This window comes from Protopterus annectens, chromosome 1.part2, assembly GCF_019279795.1.
Source record: "Protopterus annectens isolate FY-2018-M chromosome 1.part2, PAN1.0, whole genome shotgun sequence".
NCBI classification, from domain to species: domain Eukaryota; kingdom Metazoa; phylum Chordata; order Ceratodontiformes; family Protopteridae; genus Protopterus; species Protopterus annectens.
In genome coordinates, this window is record NC_056727.1 from 841,667,683 (window position 1) to 841,683,728 (window position 16,046).

Genomic DNA, 16,046 nt, shown 5'->3' on the forward strand with positions numbered 1-16,046 from the left:
TTTTTGATACTATGGTGATGGGAACAGTCGTGGGTTAGAGGTTACTGTTTGGCACATAGTCTGTCAGTTTGACAGACCAGTTTGAAGTGAAACATTGTTATGTAAAGGATCAATTTACATTGTAACATTTCATACTTTCCCCCCACTAGGTGGTTCACTGAGGAGTGTAACTGGAGGCTGTTGGCTTAATCATGTAATTGAGTGTTGTTTAATTTTTGTATTCAAGGCAAGTGTGTTTTGTACTGTTGTACTACTTTATATCTATATATCTATATATCTTTATATCTATATATATATATATATATATATATATATATATATATATATATATGTATATATATATATATATATATATATATATATATATATATATATATATATATCTACACATACATACAGAAAACATTCACAGATATATGTTTACACACATATAAATATATGTATATATATATATATATATATATATATATATATATATATATATATATTTATATATATTCAAATTTATATATATGTGTGTATATATCTTATTTGAATGTTTACTCCTTCCACAATATACATTCCCTATAACACAGTGAATGTCCTGCAAGATATGTTCATGAAATCATCCTGCTCTGTTACAACTTGTGTGGCTTAATGGTTATGTGCAGTGACTAGGGTGTACATGTTGCTGGGTTCAAAACTGGCAAAGGCTGCTTATTTTGTTGCTGAACAGAACAAGGGCTCATGGAGAGAGGGTGGTTAAGGCACTTTAAAGTGGCTTTAAGTGGGTTTGAATGAAGCTAAGTGGAGCTAACACACGGTTAAACGTACAGGCATTTAAATTATGTGGGCTTGTCTTAGTAGTGCCTACCAATGCACAAATCTGGTTAGGTAAGATAACTACTGTTCCAGTCTGTGTTTGAGCATATGTCAACTGGTTTGCCTGCCGCTCAGCGCTGGTAATACACAGTTAAACATATAGGTGCTCTATTGAATATGTTTGACTAAACAAGCATAGGTTATTCAGCTCAGGTTGTGGGACTTTGACTGTCTTGTTCAAGACTTGGGGCTGCTAGCTTTTCCATTAATGTTAAATGACCAGACTGCATGATAACTTAGGCAAAGTAAAAGCAACTTGTAGAGCTCAGGTGGTACAGTGGAATGGTTGCTGACAGTAGTGCAAAGGGTCTTAGATCCAAGACTTGGCAGGGGTGAGTAATTTTGTTGCTGGACACAATAACGGCTGATGGTGAGAGGGTGCAGCTTTAAGTGGGTTTGAGTGAAGCTAAGCATTGCTAAAATATGGTTACTCCATTTTAGCTTCACTTAGCGGTGCTTACTCCCGCTAACCCCTGCGCTAATTTCTTTGAAAGAAAAGAAAAGGGGGTGATAGGAAAGTGGTGAAAAAAGGGGCATGCAGAGGGAAAAACAAGATGAAAGATGGATAAGGATGTGCAGGACAGGAGTAGGGAAGGTCCATAGCTATCCATTTCTCCTACAGCAACAGCTGTGCATATGTATTGAATTTGGAGGTAAATTTGGATACTTATGCCCCTGAGAGAGGGGTTAGGACAACAGTAATATGTTGTCTAGGCAACTGGACATGATTACATGTATCCAGTGGACACATGTGAAATGGACAGCTATGTATGGGGCATATTTTTTTTGTGGGAACAGATTGCCCTTTTTTATTTTTTTAAGGTGAGAGTGGATTGTTGGGGAAGGATAGTAGGTATATGTGGGAAGGGAGGTTGTGTAGGAAAACAGATACGACAGACAAGACAGCAGACAGGGGTGGTGTATGACACATGTTGGGGGTGAACACCTTGTGATGGGGAGGGTGGTTGGGAATTGGAGTCACATGAGCCCACAAATGGTTACAGTGAAACTGACGTCCCAACACATGGGCAGTCTCCACTGCACCTTCATGGCCCCAAAGGTGGCTGTGCTGGGGGCTGAGAGGGAGGGGCAGGCTGACCCTCAAGATGCATCACGTGGCCCTCTAGCTGGCGTAGCTGAGCTTCAAACTCCTTTTGCATCTCCCTATGCACTAGACCCCAGACCTGACATTGGCAGATGGGCTCCTGTCTGCGCCCACTCTGAGGGGGTGACGAGCCCCATCCGCTGAAGATGTCCCACCCATGGGTGGTGCAAGACCAGCAGACTAGGAAGATCTGGGGTGGGTCCCAGATGTGCTGGGGCACAGTGCCATGGCCAGATGAGGCAGGACATGTGGATCTGCTGGGATCGTTCTTCTCAGAAGAGCTAGGGTGTTGACAGTTTAGAACATATGTTGGTTAGTTATAAACAATACAATGCCAGGATTAGTTATAACAACATGCATGGGTGTTCCAATAGGCACAATAACACAATTTTCAATCAGTTGCCTGGAAACCAGAACACATGCAGATATGGAACCACAGTGGATATTACAGCAGCATGCATGTTACATTGATAGCAACAGCCCACCAATGATTTAATTTCAACAGGGAACAGCAATAAACAGACATTCCAGTATTGGTATAACAATGGGGAACATGTCCCAATAGTAGGTTTGTTAAAAACATACCATTTATTTTTTTGGTTGTATTATTGTTGCAGACAGGGTGGGGTGAGACAGAAAAATGAAAAACTATTTGATATTACATTGCTCACAATTGTTCTGTACATTATAGTCTACTTATAACTCTCCAGATATGACGTGAAATTATAGCTACATATGGACTTGGGGCTGACCAGTGGGTGTTGTACACAGTTATCAGTTCAAACTTTTTACACCTAATATACAGCTGTATTTACCTGCCAGACCTGTAGGAAAAATTGGGTGAACACTACCTGATTGTTTCTACACATTAACCAGTGGTAGCTAGTGACTTCAAATCAAATGGGGGCTGCGGGAGACAGCTGAATGGGTGGGGGCTAATGAGAATGGTTGTGGTCAACTAGAAAGGGGTGGAGCTATGTTATAAACCATGCAAACTGGGACTTTAATTAAATACGTTGCTCGTGCCACTGCTAAACTGTCATTATGTGAGTCCAATCAAGACAAAATGAATTGTAGAAGAAAAAAATATTTCAATGCATTAGCTACATGACAGCTTACTTAATATCTAGATGGACAAAATGGTTGCAAGGCATGAAAAAATACATTACTTTTTAAATAGATTACTGGAATGCCAGTCAAAATCAAGTATAAAAAACAAACAGCACTCAACTCAAACCACTTCTCCTTGCACTGCAGTTCTAATTATAATTTATATTCAGCTTTATAAAAGTACTAAGTAACATGCTGAAAATAGCAATGTTTCTTATCCAAAAAAGACCTGCTGCCTGACAGCAACTATCTACTTGTTTCATGGGGAAAACATGATCAAAGTAAAAAATGAACAGCAAACAAGAAACAAGCTTAAGATAAATTGCTTAAAGGATTACTGCACAGGTTATGGACCACACATGATAGAATGGCATTCTGTTTACTTTATGAGTAAAGCCTGCAAAGATGACTGCAAGTCTCCAACAAATGTAATGAGCTTCTGAAATTCTGTAATCCTGTTCATTTATTACAAACACTGTCATATGCATTTCAATAACTAAGGCTTATACGCTGTCTAGTTATGTAAATATTCTCTGCATGGCAACAACAAAAAGGCTTTCAATGTAGTTAATTTTTTAACAGTATGCTTATTAAAGCTTACTTGCATCTTACAGTCTCAGATAAGCTTACCTGATAGTCATTAAAGCATTGCTACTTAAACACATAGCAACAGGCATTGCAATGACATGCATTTCCTGAATAAGAAGCATAAATTAACAGTATAAAAAATATGACAGAAAATCAGAACATTCTGCAAAATCAAGGACAGATGAAAAGCCATTGTAGTACTTGTGTCTACCTTGGATGGGGGATACTCTGTACACTTACACTGCATAACTGCTCCTTGCCTTGCTTTGACACATCCAGAGTCACTACATGGGGGAGTGGGGTGCAACAAGTATGTCACAATTTGAAATTTCTCTGGCTGACGGTAATGGCCTTGACACATATGTCATACCTCTCAGCCTCAGAGCAACACAGAAGTGGGACAAAGGCCCCAAAATAAGGAAAATTTTTAAATATTGCTCTTATAAATGTAGAAAGATAATGGAATAGTTGGTCTTGCATTGGTATGAATTTTCTGAAGGGTATGAAATCTGAAACTCAAATGTCTGTCATTATTTTCTAACTTTAATCTTTAGTGATTTGCCACTGGTATGCCAGAAAACCACAATTTTATGAAAAACGGACCAAACGTGATGCAAAAATATAAAATAGCCACACAATACAGCTGGGAACCTGTCAAAGAATGGACACTTGTTTTAATATTAGTACTGTTAAGTTGAGCAGCTGACAAAATAAGAGAATCTACATGCATTTCTGAAATTAAATGTAATCTATAACTCTGATCATTACAATTATTTATTAATTGTAAATCCTCCACATTTTCTTCCAAATTTGCCATTTTTGGAGGGATTATTAGGGGGAGAGCAACATTTTGAGCTAAAATCAGGGACAGTTGAGAGGTGTGGATATACCTAATTCTATAAAGTGATTTATTTGCACATACCTCTCATCCTCTTAACACAGGAAATCTGGACAAGGCCAGATATATTGGGGTAACATAGAAACAGTACTAAAAATTACTCTTGTATAAACTTAGTTGACAGAACAACAGGTCTTGCTTTAGCATGCATTTTTCTGAAGTGTATGAAGTCTGAAACTCAATGTCTGTCATTATTTAGTGACTTCATTCCTAAATGATTTGCCAGAAAACCACACATTTTATGAGAAACAAACCAAAAATAAGAAGCAAAAATCTATTCATTCTGCAAAAATCTTGACAGTTAAGAGGTATAGTTCAGCCGGGGTTGTCTGAGTTTGCCACCCCCTCCCCACAAAACCTTGGTCAAATAGGGCCTCCCCCCTGCAGCTATTCCAAGGTCCCATTACTTGGCTATTTTGCCCCATTTACCATAAATACTTGTACGATGATTTGGATTTCATTTAAAAGTTTTATTTTACATTTTACAGCACAAACACTAATAGACATCTGCTAAACAAAGCAATGCAGTCTCACAATGAAAATAGACTTATCATTAAAACTTCTCTGCCCTTGAAACTCACATTCATTGAAACAGCATTGAAACTCACATTCAAAGAAAATACATCGGGCCAGAGGCAGATAAAGATTAACTTTCGACTGTTTTCATATCATAGGCCTTTTACACAGGAAGCATACATGTGTTTCTTGATACACCTTCCTGATTGTATTAAATTATATTCCTCATATAATACAGTACAACTGTTAGAGGGCATTTTAAATTTATTGTTTTGTACATTTTCCAGTAAACAATGAAACAAAATGCATGCACTAATGACAAAACTGCCCAGTTCAGAACATTTCCATCATAAAAGTCTACTCAAACTTCTACAATCCACCATTTTCAGTAAATATGCACAATCTCTGTAGAAGTAAAAGTCATCTAAACAATTCCACATTAAAGAGATATGTAACTAATGAAGAGGTTGCTGCTAGCAAACAGCTTTATATTTCATTGTTTCATCTACAAATAAAGTGCCTGTTGCCATTGAATAAATTGTCTGTTACAATAAAAAAATGATACATTAGTAATATTGCAATAAGGAATGGATGGCAAACTGATAACAGGTTCATCATTACTATGTATCTCCACAAAAGAGGACATTTTCAGGACTGCAGCATCCACCTTCTTTAAAAGTGCAGTATCAGCAATGCATCTATATACTGTGGGAGTAGAACCTGCAGCTTTCTGCATCAAAAGCAAGTACATTACCTGTTGTGCTATTAACAACACCAGCTGACGTAGCATAAGCAGCAATAAACTTCTCTTCAAGCTCTCAGGTCTTTGTAAAATCCACTCAACACTCAACTTTATCTCTCAACTTTGAAGAACAAGAAATATGGAAAAAGCCAAAATTTATTGGGGGGGGGGGGACAAAAGCCAGAAAACTAGGGACACATTTTAAACATTGCTTGCATACTCTTAGAAAGTTGCTAGAATGAAATGGTGTGTCTCCATCATGCATTTCACTGACAAGTCTTGAATACTGGACCCTGTGCACTACAGTCAGAGCAACATACCACTACACCAAATCAGTTGCGTCTTGAAAGGTAGGTAGATTGAAACTTAATTGGCTATCATTTACTGAATTCAGTTCTCACCATAGCTCTCAACCTCTTAGCACAAAGCACCTAGACAAAGTCAATAATGGGGGAAATACATCTCCCAAACATATTCAGTGAATTCAGTTCTCACCATAGCTCTCAACATCTTAGCACAAAAATCCTGGACAAAGCCAACAATGTTGGAATACAGCCCCGAAAATAGGGACAAATTTCAAATATTGATCTTATAAACAGAAAATTGCTAGAATAAAAGGTTTTGTGTTACCATGTACTTTCTGAAGAATATGAAGTCTGAAATGCAAATGCCTGTCATGATTCAAAATCCAGAAGACCACAAATTTCACAAGAACAAAAATATGAGGCAAAACTTTCACAAGTGGTGGTGGATAGGAAATTCAAATTCTTGCTACCTGCTTCCCAAGGTACAGGGTTTGAGTCTAGCCACCAGGTATATATAACTGGGGTATACTTTTACACACACACTCACACACACACACACACACACACACACACACACACACACACACACACACACACACACACACACACACACTACCTGACCCCAGCTACAAATCTGCCCATTCAAAGCCCAGTTTTCTTCCTTCCTGCAGCAGTAAAATCCACAAAAGCTCGTCCCTTCCACAGTGACGCCTGCAAGAGCAAGTCCTTCCTTCACAAGAGCAGGATGGGAAACAGCCAGCAGATGCTGCAGTCTGATCTCCTTCCAGTTGAATAGACTTCTGGGACCTCTGCTGTTGAATGCTGACAGCCTGGATTCTGTGTGAATGCTCTTGACTGGTTTACCAGCAGTCCAGATTGGGAATGCTGCAAGTGTGCATGAGTGATGTTCCAGGACTCGTGTTTGCTTTCTTTCTGTTTTTTTACTTGTTTTCTTTCTGTTTCTTAGTTTTAGTTTTCTTTTTTACTTTTTTTTTCTTTTCTTTTTACAGCTGGGGGGGGGGCTGCAGTCCTGCAGCCCAATAGCATGAGCTGCCCATGACATTAACAGGGTTCAGCTTTGATATTTGCAGTCATACTGCACGCGCGCGCGTGTGTGTGTGTGTGTGTGTGTGTGTGTGTGTGTGTGTGTGTGTGTGTGTGTGTGTGTGTGTGGTAATGCCATAGTCCACCTTCATTTTTGTACAGCATCATGGGTGCTGGGGACAGTGACCAATAGCCATGATGGTGTGACACTTGAGGGACATGTTTTGAGGAAAACTAAGTGGTCTATGTACTTCTCTTGCTGTCATCTCCAGCCTTGAGGCTGGCCAGTGTGTGTTCTACGCAGTGTATAAGAGACACATCCCACGGTTAATATCCAGCCTGCCTTACCTTCCAAAGCTGTGAGAAAATGTGTGTTTACACTACCTGACTGTTTGTAACAATACCCACATATTCTTGTGTGGAAATATACAGACAGCTTAGTATCACTTCCGGGGTGCAAACCCTGCCAGTTTGTTCAAAAAGTAGTCACAATGCTAATATTTATTGGAATAAGCTATCAAGGAATTGCTATTCCTTGTGTGAGTGTTTTCTACCTATTAGTCTGTGATTTGGCCAATATGACTTTGTACTTCTGACATTCCTGCATGTCAGACAGTTATTCTACTATGTACTCACACTTTCAGATATTACATTACATGGAACAAGGGTTAGCAAGCATTTTTAATATTCAGATATTAGATCATAGTGCAGGGGAACTTTGTTATGCTTAATCTGTTGTACAAGACTTGACTGTTTGTTACATGAACCTCAGATACTTAATGCTGTCAGAGCCATATTTGCTGTGCAAAAGCTATACACATTTCCAATTCCTACTAACACATTGCAAATAAAACACAACATTCCAGAGCTGTATAGTTTTATTGACAGGTTATCACTGTTTGATGTATATCATTAGCATTATCTGTGGTAAATTAAGTTTTATTTGGTTCAAACAATACACAGATTACAGCACTCACAGGTGATATTCTACTACTTTCAATTATACTGCCAGCTAGATCAGTACTCACTAGCCTTGCAGCACAGCCTTTGCAACCTGCTTCCATGTGCCTCCATGTTCGAAGCCCTCTCAGCTGCAGCTGTACAAGAGACAGAGAAACATTTATGACTACCTATCCATTACATACACAGCCTGGACTATCTTAAACAGCAATTGATACTGATACTTACACTCTACTGGGGCATTCCCTGCCTGAGCATTTTGTTCCCACTGGTCCAGAAGGTCCCTCTTTCTCTGCTTGAGATCAGCATAGTGATGCCAAACTTGATCATCAGTCCGAGGGATCCCAGTAGCTCTGGTGAGTTTACGGGCGAGATGGTCCCAGGCCTCTGCTTTATATTCTGAGCCCTGGTACTGGCCCTGCAGCAGTCTCAAATCATGGTTTTCAACAAGGAGTAAAACCATGACCCTGGACTCCAGAATGCCCCAGCGTTGCGCACAAAAGTGAACACCTTTTCCTCCTCCAGCCATAGTGCCTGCAGTGATGAGCTCCAACTAGTTATGGGCTGTATTCCCAGCTGCTGGGTTTAAATAGGGCTGATTTCCCACACTTTGCTGTGATTGGTTACTTTTGAAACTGCTGAGCTCAGCTAAGCTACAGGCAAACCTGCTTAGCTAAGGTTGGCAGTGCTTAAAGGGGCAGGTTCAGCACTGCTTATCACTGGGTAAATCTACTTAGCTGGGCTATTCATTGCTTAGTATTCATATGTACACAATGCTTACAACTGATTTATTCATCATTCATTACATAATATAGATTTATTTACCTTCCCCGACATCCCAAATGTGCTGTGATTAATTTATTCTTGTGTGACTATACTGTATGGGGCACTTGTCTTTATATGAGGTTTCACTACTTTATTACACTGATACCTCACATCTTGGCCTAATGCACTATTCTGGTTGTGAAAAAGTTACTTCCTATATAAATATACAAATAAATTACAATTGTAATGTTTACACATACAAAATGGAAATGGCTTTGGTGAGGTTTGAACCAAGAATGACTACATGCAAGGCATATGCTCTAACTGCTACACTACTGCACTTATGCTTACACTAGATGTCTATTGCTTTTTAACTTATCCAGCCATTTCCGCTGAGCTAAGCATAGCTAAGCAGCAGGTACACCCGCGCAGCTACTCTTAAACTTTATTGCATATCTCAAAAAGAAATTTTATTTGGTGTGTTTTTTAATATGTACCTTTCAGAATATCCATGCTAATGCTGAACCTGTTATTCTAGCAACTATGGCTTTGTCCAGATTCCTTACTCTGATGGGTGTGTGCTATGTGCTTATGCTAAACCTGTTATTCTATCAACTTCCTGGCTTTGTAGGGATGATTGTCCCTTATGGCTTTGTCCACATTTCTTACCCTGATGGGTATGGAGTGTTATGAGTGTTCTCACTCATTTTAAATTGCTGTACAGCAATTCTAGTAAGCAGGGGGCATCTGTATTGTGACAGCATGCTCTCAGACAAACCCCCTGCACTCCTACACAGACCCATGTCCATTTTACAGCATGGCAGCGTGCCTTCATTTATATGCATGCATACTGCCATGCTGAACAGCCACGGTCACTTCCATGCAGGAATAAGTTATTCCTGCATGGACATTTGTTGAATCCAGGGGTTTATTTTTTTAACTGTGGATGTTTTAATCTATTTAATGTTATACCCCATTGTGTTGGACTGGAATGGTTTTATGAGTTCATGTGTGAATGCACAAGTTTAAGTCATGACGAGATAACTACCTTACACACAGTTATGGAATCGGTTTTGAAAACAATTTTGCTTTTCTGGATGGACAATACTTTTTATGAAAGAAGGATGCTTCCATGGGCACATCTTGTGCCCCCACTTTTGCGAACATTGTTATTTTTCAATGGGAAAGGAAGAGCCTATTCCCACATTTTGGTGACATGAACCACCCGCCCCCCCCATGGAAATTCTCTATTTTTAGGATGACGTCTTTATTTTATGGCAAGCACCAGAGGAAGATATTGATGGGTTTATTGATTTTCTAAATAACAGTACTTCTTTTTTACATTTTACATGTTTATAGTCATACTGTTATTAGTTATCTGGATGTCACTATTGACAAGGATGACATTAATAGAAGATTTACTAGTAATATATTTTGAAAACCTATATACTCCAACAGTTTATTACTTTACAGTAGTTGTCACCCTGGCTTTCAAAAGAGAGGTATTGTTAAAGGTCAGAAAGTTAGATTGATGAGGTTGGTTACTGAAGATGACACTTTTTCTCTTGAATGTGACAAACTTGTAAGTATGTTTACCCACAAGGGGTATCCCTTGGACTCGGTTGTTAAGATATTTGATGAAGTCAAGTCCAAAAGGGAAAAAGGTATTTTTTGCCCTATATTGTGCCAAGAAGGCCCAGGAAAATGTTTGCTCCCAATAGAAGGGTCACATTTAGATACACCACCTCTTTTGCATGAAATACACAGCAGACCACACTGAGATTTATGAGGTACTAAAAATAAACTGGATACTTTTCTCTTGTTTTGAGAAGAACACAGGAATTATTGCTGATGTACCCCAGTTAGTATTTAGAAGGGGAAAATCCCATAAACAGTTTTGGAAAGTGATGATACTTTCTCTGTCCCACATGAATAAGAAAAATGAGACTTTTAGGTGTGGTGCTTTTTCTATGTGTAAGGTTGTGTATGAGACTAATGGGATCTGTATTAATGGTCATCATCTCAGGTCCTTCTATTATTGTAATTGTAACAAAAGAGGTGTTATATATGCTGCTTTATGCACTGAATGTTGTTCCTTCTATGTGAAAAAAACAGCGGAGTTTCATGGATTGGATATATGAACACACTTTGGATATTAGCAACAAGAACATAAACAATACTATGTTTAGGCATATCTCTTAACATCCTACTCACAAGTTTTTGCTTTTGGTTTGGACATTGTTCACAGAGACATTCGTGGTGGTCATGGGAGGATTCAGTTGAATTCAATGAGTTAAAACTGCAAATTTGCTTGAATTCTTTTACACCCTCTGGTCTTAATGAAAATACGTCTATTATCAGTGCATTATAATTATGTTCTTATTTAGTGTAACACTGATAATTTATTTTTGGAAATTGTTTTTATTTACTCAATGACTTGTCAGTTTTTTTATATGTTTATTTGGGGTCTATATTAGAACATCGAAAGTTTAATGGTTCGAATCACTAAAGGTCAACCTTTAATGATCGAACCATTAAAATTTCGAATGTTCAGAAAAAATAAATTAAAAAAAAGAAAATCTAAAGGGTGTAGGCAGGGGGGCAAGCCCCCCTGCACCCCCCCACACCCCCGCTACTTAAATATACCAGCTCCGAGACCGCACTACATTGAAGTAAACGGAAATCTCCCCTTATGGAGATTTCCGTTTACCCGTTCGATGTTCTGCACTTTTGCTATTCTCTTAGCAACAATGTCGGATAAGACATTGTCAGCTTTCAAGAATACAATAGGTAACTGTTTATTTGCTCATTAGTTAATTAAGGTCATGTGATGGGAAGAGGGACTTTTAAATAGCTTGATTTTTTTAACTTTTCTTATTCTGAAGAAGTCTGGTTGATACATACAGAGGAAAGAGCTCAATTTTATTAAACACTTTCAGCTAAGAGGTGTGTGCCTTCATTTTTTTCCCACCTATGTTGTTTGGAATTGGTTAATTGATTCTTAGTTTTTGGAGCAATGTGGATAGTACTGTGTGTAAGAAAAACACTTGCTGCTTAGTTGACTCTGTGGCAGAATGTGTAAATGGATTGTAAGATTTCTTTTTGAGCCCAGATGATACAGAGTTATAATCCAGGTATATTAAGTAGTTTTAAATATGTATTTATAATGGAAAGAAATAATTCTTTTTCTACTTCCACTGCATGCTACTTTAGCACAGTGTGTTTAAGCAGCATTGCATAGAGGTTACAGCACCACTGAAGAGCAGTTCACAATCAGTTGGCATAGGTGAATGATGACAAAAATCTGCACAAACACAGAGGACAAAAAGTGAAGGGCTTCATTGGGTTGTTTTCACTTATGTGTGTGGTGTACGATTCTATTTTTTGGACCAGATTAAAGGTGGTAAAATGGGGGTAGATAGAAAAGTGGTGAAATGGGGGATAGGCAGGAGGAAGAAGAAAGGGAAAGCAATAGAGCAGTGTGCAGGAAGGAAGTCGGAAAGAACCATAGCTATCCGCCTCTTCAACAGTGTAAAATGAAAATATGTGTAGAATATTAGCTGAATTTGGACTGTCACCTCAACAAAGAGGGGTGACAACAAATTAACCATGTATAGTCAATTGGACTTAATCAAGTGTGTTGAGAAGACACCTGTCCAAAGTGGACAGCTGTGCACGGGGCAATTTTATTTTTTCTTTTTTGTGGGACAGGTGTCCATTTTATATTCTTTAGTTCATTAAGAGAGGAATGTTGGATAAGGGAAGTAGATATTTCTGGGCCAATTAAGTGGGGTAAGTGAGGAAGCAGATGCAGACAAACCTGACTAAGAAAACAAGATGCAGGGATGGTGAGGGACACAACAATTTGGAGGACATCATGATTGGAGATGGAGAGAGGACATCGGATGTCCATGGCTGTCAAACATGGGGACAGTGAGAATCTAGTCCTTACCCACAGAACTGTTATCACTGTCCCCTTACTCCACTGGCTGTTGGAGTACTTGATGTCTTTTGCTAAGGACCACAAAAGAGAACATCCTATAAATCTGGTGTAGGTGTGCACCAATGGTGCTCTGCATGACCTTATATACCAAGCCTGGCAACTCCTGGCAAGTCACAAAATCCCCACCTCTGCCACTACTCCCAGAGGGTACCCTTGCATCAGCTGCTGTGGTAGTGCTATCCAATGTTGAGGGCACAGGTAGTGCAGAGGCAGCAGAGGCAGTACTGCTAGACTGGGTCCCAGATGTGCTAGTTGTCAATGCAGGAGCCGGTGGAGTGGGGGCAGGCTGATCCACTGGGATTGGCCTACCTCCCTGTGCTGTAAAACATTTTGTGAGTAGTTAGAAATGGATGATATGGAAGTGTTGTGATCACACATATTAAAATAAAAAAAGAGAGATAAGGGTTGGGGTAACAGAAAAAAAAGGTAATTAATACCATCTTATGTGACATACAATGAATTATTACAACATAAATCATTTATTTCCACTTTTACATTTAAGTATACTTTTTGAAAACTACAAACTATATCGCACATTTACTTGGTCAAATTATACAGATTGAGTTAACAGCAGGGCATTTAGACACTTCTGTTGAAATTATTATGTGATATTTTTAAATGATTTGACTATATATTTGTTAATTTTGGTATTTGAACCCACAGCATCTGACTATAGTATCAGAACTGACTGCTGCAGTTGGATTGTGCTACAGACTGAAGCATACATGCTTGATTTTACAGTTAAGATATGCGTGCTTAATTTGCTACTACTGTATAGAAAAGCAATACTTTAGATAAAATAATAGTCACGTTGTGCTGCATACATACCCCTTGCTTCCCTCAGTCTTTCCAAATGCTCAGCATGGGCCTCTCTATTCACCACTATATCATGATTGGCTGTGGAATAAAAAGAAGAGAACAGAAGAGCATTATGCATACTAGTCTTGCCTATATGCAGCCATATACCTAGTTTAAATTCTCTTTATCTGTATATTATACTTACACAAATGCGGGATGTCAGCAGTCCTAAACTCAGCTAGTCACTTATTGAGTGCATTCTGCTTGTGTCTTTTGAGGCCATTAAAATAGCACCTGCACTGTTCTCCAGTGCAGGAAATGCCAGTCGCACTGGAGACAGCCTTGTCCAGACTGTTCCATGCCTCAGACTTGTACTGGGAGCCTGTATAATCCCCCTGCAAGAGCCTTTAGCTGTGGTACTTTACAAAGTGTCCAATAAAGATTCTGGACTCCTCAACACCCCACTTTTGAGCACTAAATTAGGCACCTTCCCTTCTACCTCCAGACATATCCTGTCAGGTCAAACAGGAAAAAATACTAGTGCTTTCCCACTAGTTTGTGTTATCACATTTACTCTTAGTGAGCAAACCTGAATGACGATGCCAAACACATTTGCACTGTGTTAAGGACAGAGTAACAGTGCCAGAGAGGAATGCAGTTTTTGAAATAGGAAGGATAATCTGACAGTTGGCATTAGTTGAGGGAGTGGTTGCTGCTGTAACTGTTAGTTGATTCAACTTTGCAGATGTGTATTGGGGCATAAATTGTATGGCCTGACACTTTTTTGTGTGGCTTTACACACTGTAAAATAAACTTATACAATGTGGGATTCAAACCTATGCATTAGTGACAAAACCTGCGTGATTTTTCATTCATGCCACAGAAGAAATGCTTGTCAGACATGATCAGGAATTATATATAAATACACATGACAATGTGAGAGGTTAACCAAGTATGTGTGTGACCTGACAAGGTCCTGGTTTATACATTCATGTGTGTTTTGACTGTCATTAACGTCTGAATGCCATCCACGACCAGAAAATCACAATTATAATTACATAATCACAATGTGCAGTATATCGGGCGGCCACGGTGGTGCAGCAGTTAGCGTTGCCACCTCACAGCAAGAGGTTCTCTGGGTTGATTCTCAGCTGGGGTGCCTTCTGTGTAGAGTCTGCATGTCCTCCCTTTGGTCGCATGAGTTTCCTCCGGGTGTTCCGGTTTCCTCCCAAAGACATGCTGTAGGTGGATTGGACACTCTAAATTGGCCCTAGGCATGAGTGTGTGCATGTGTGTGCCTTCTGTGGAAGGTTGGGTGCTGGGCTGGCAACTCGACACTGCAAAACTCCACTGCCAATCATGAGCAGACAGGTGATCTGCTGTGGCGACCCCTAACCGGGAAAAGCCGAAAGAAGAAGAAGACAATGTGCAGTATATCCTCTGTCATACATATAATTCATATGAGCTCCACTGTTATACATGATTATTGTTATTTATAATTATGTTTGAATTTTGTACTTGTTTTTTAAAAGTGAGTGAACAAGCATTATTAAAACTGTGATTGTGCTAAATTACAGCCCTGTCTCATATGCATTGTCATTGTTAATTTCTACCAGTTGCCACAGAGAAGGTGCACTTTTTACAATTATTACTGTGCACAGTGCCCATTGCAACTAAGACCTTGTTTGTCATAGCTGCTCATTACTTATACATATACATTAAAGAGCTGAGTGCTTAAACATGTATGTGTATGACATGACACTTCATTTGTAGAACTATAATTCTACTGATACCCACAGTTATCTATCTGTCTACCTATATATGATATACTGTGAATGCTCAATGCACCTGTTGTAGGGAGTTATGTCTATGTTTGATTGTTATTTTTATGTTAATTTTAATGTAAAGTAAATCTTGAACAACAGGAATAAAACTTTGGAATTTGCTGGAACAGTTAAGAAACAGCTGTATATTTTCATATTCCTTATTAAGTATGTATGTTAACTGCCATGTAATGCCACTTAGCGTGGTTGCAAGGCAAACTAGAGGAGGCAATGCTTCAGTGTTTAAATTGTCTACTGTATGCTTACTGTCTGAATGTATTATAGACCTGCAGGTGTCGGGGAAGGCTTCTGTCCACTGCACAATGCCGCTTAGTCATTTTGCATGATGGAAAGCAAAAGATGCAACAATGTATCCTTTGGAAATTGAGAATATCTACTTCCTGTTTGCAGATGTTCTGTCTGCTGTTATTGTTAAAACTGGCTATCTTACAGTCTTTTCCACCTTATTACATGGCAATGTAAAATACTATATTATCAATGACACAGAGGTGTAATGCTTCTAAAATG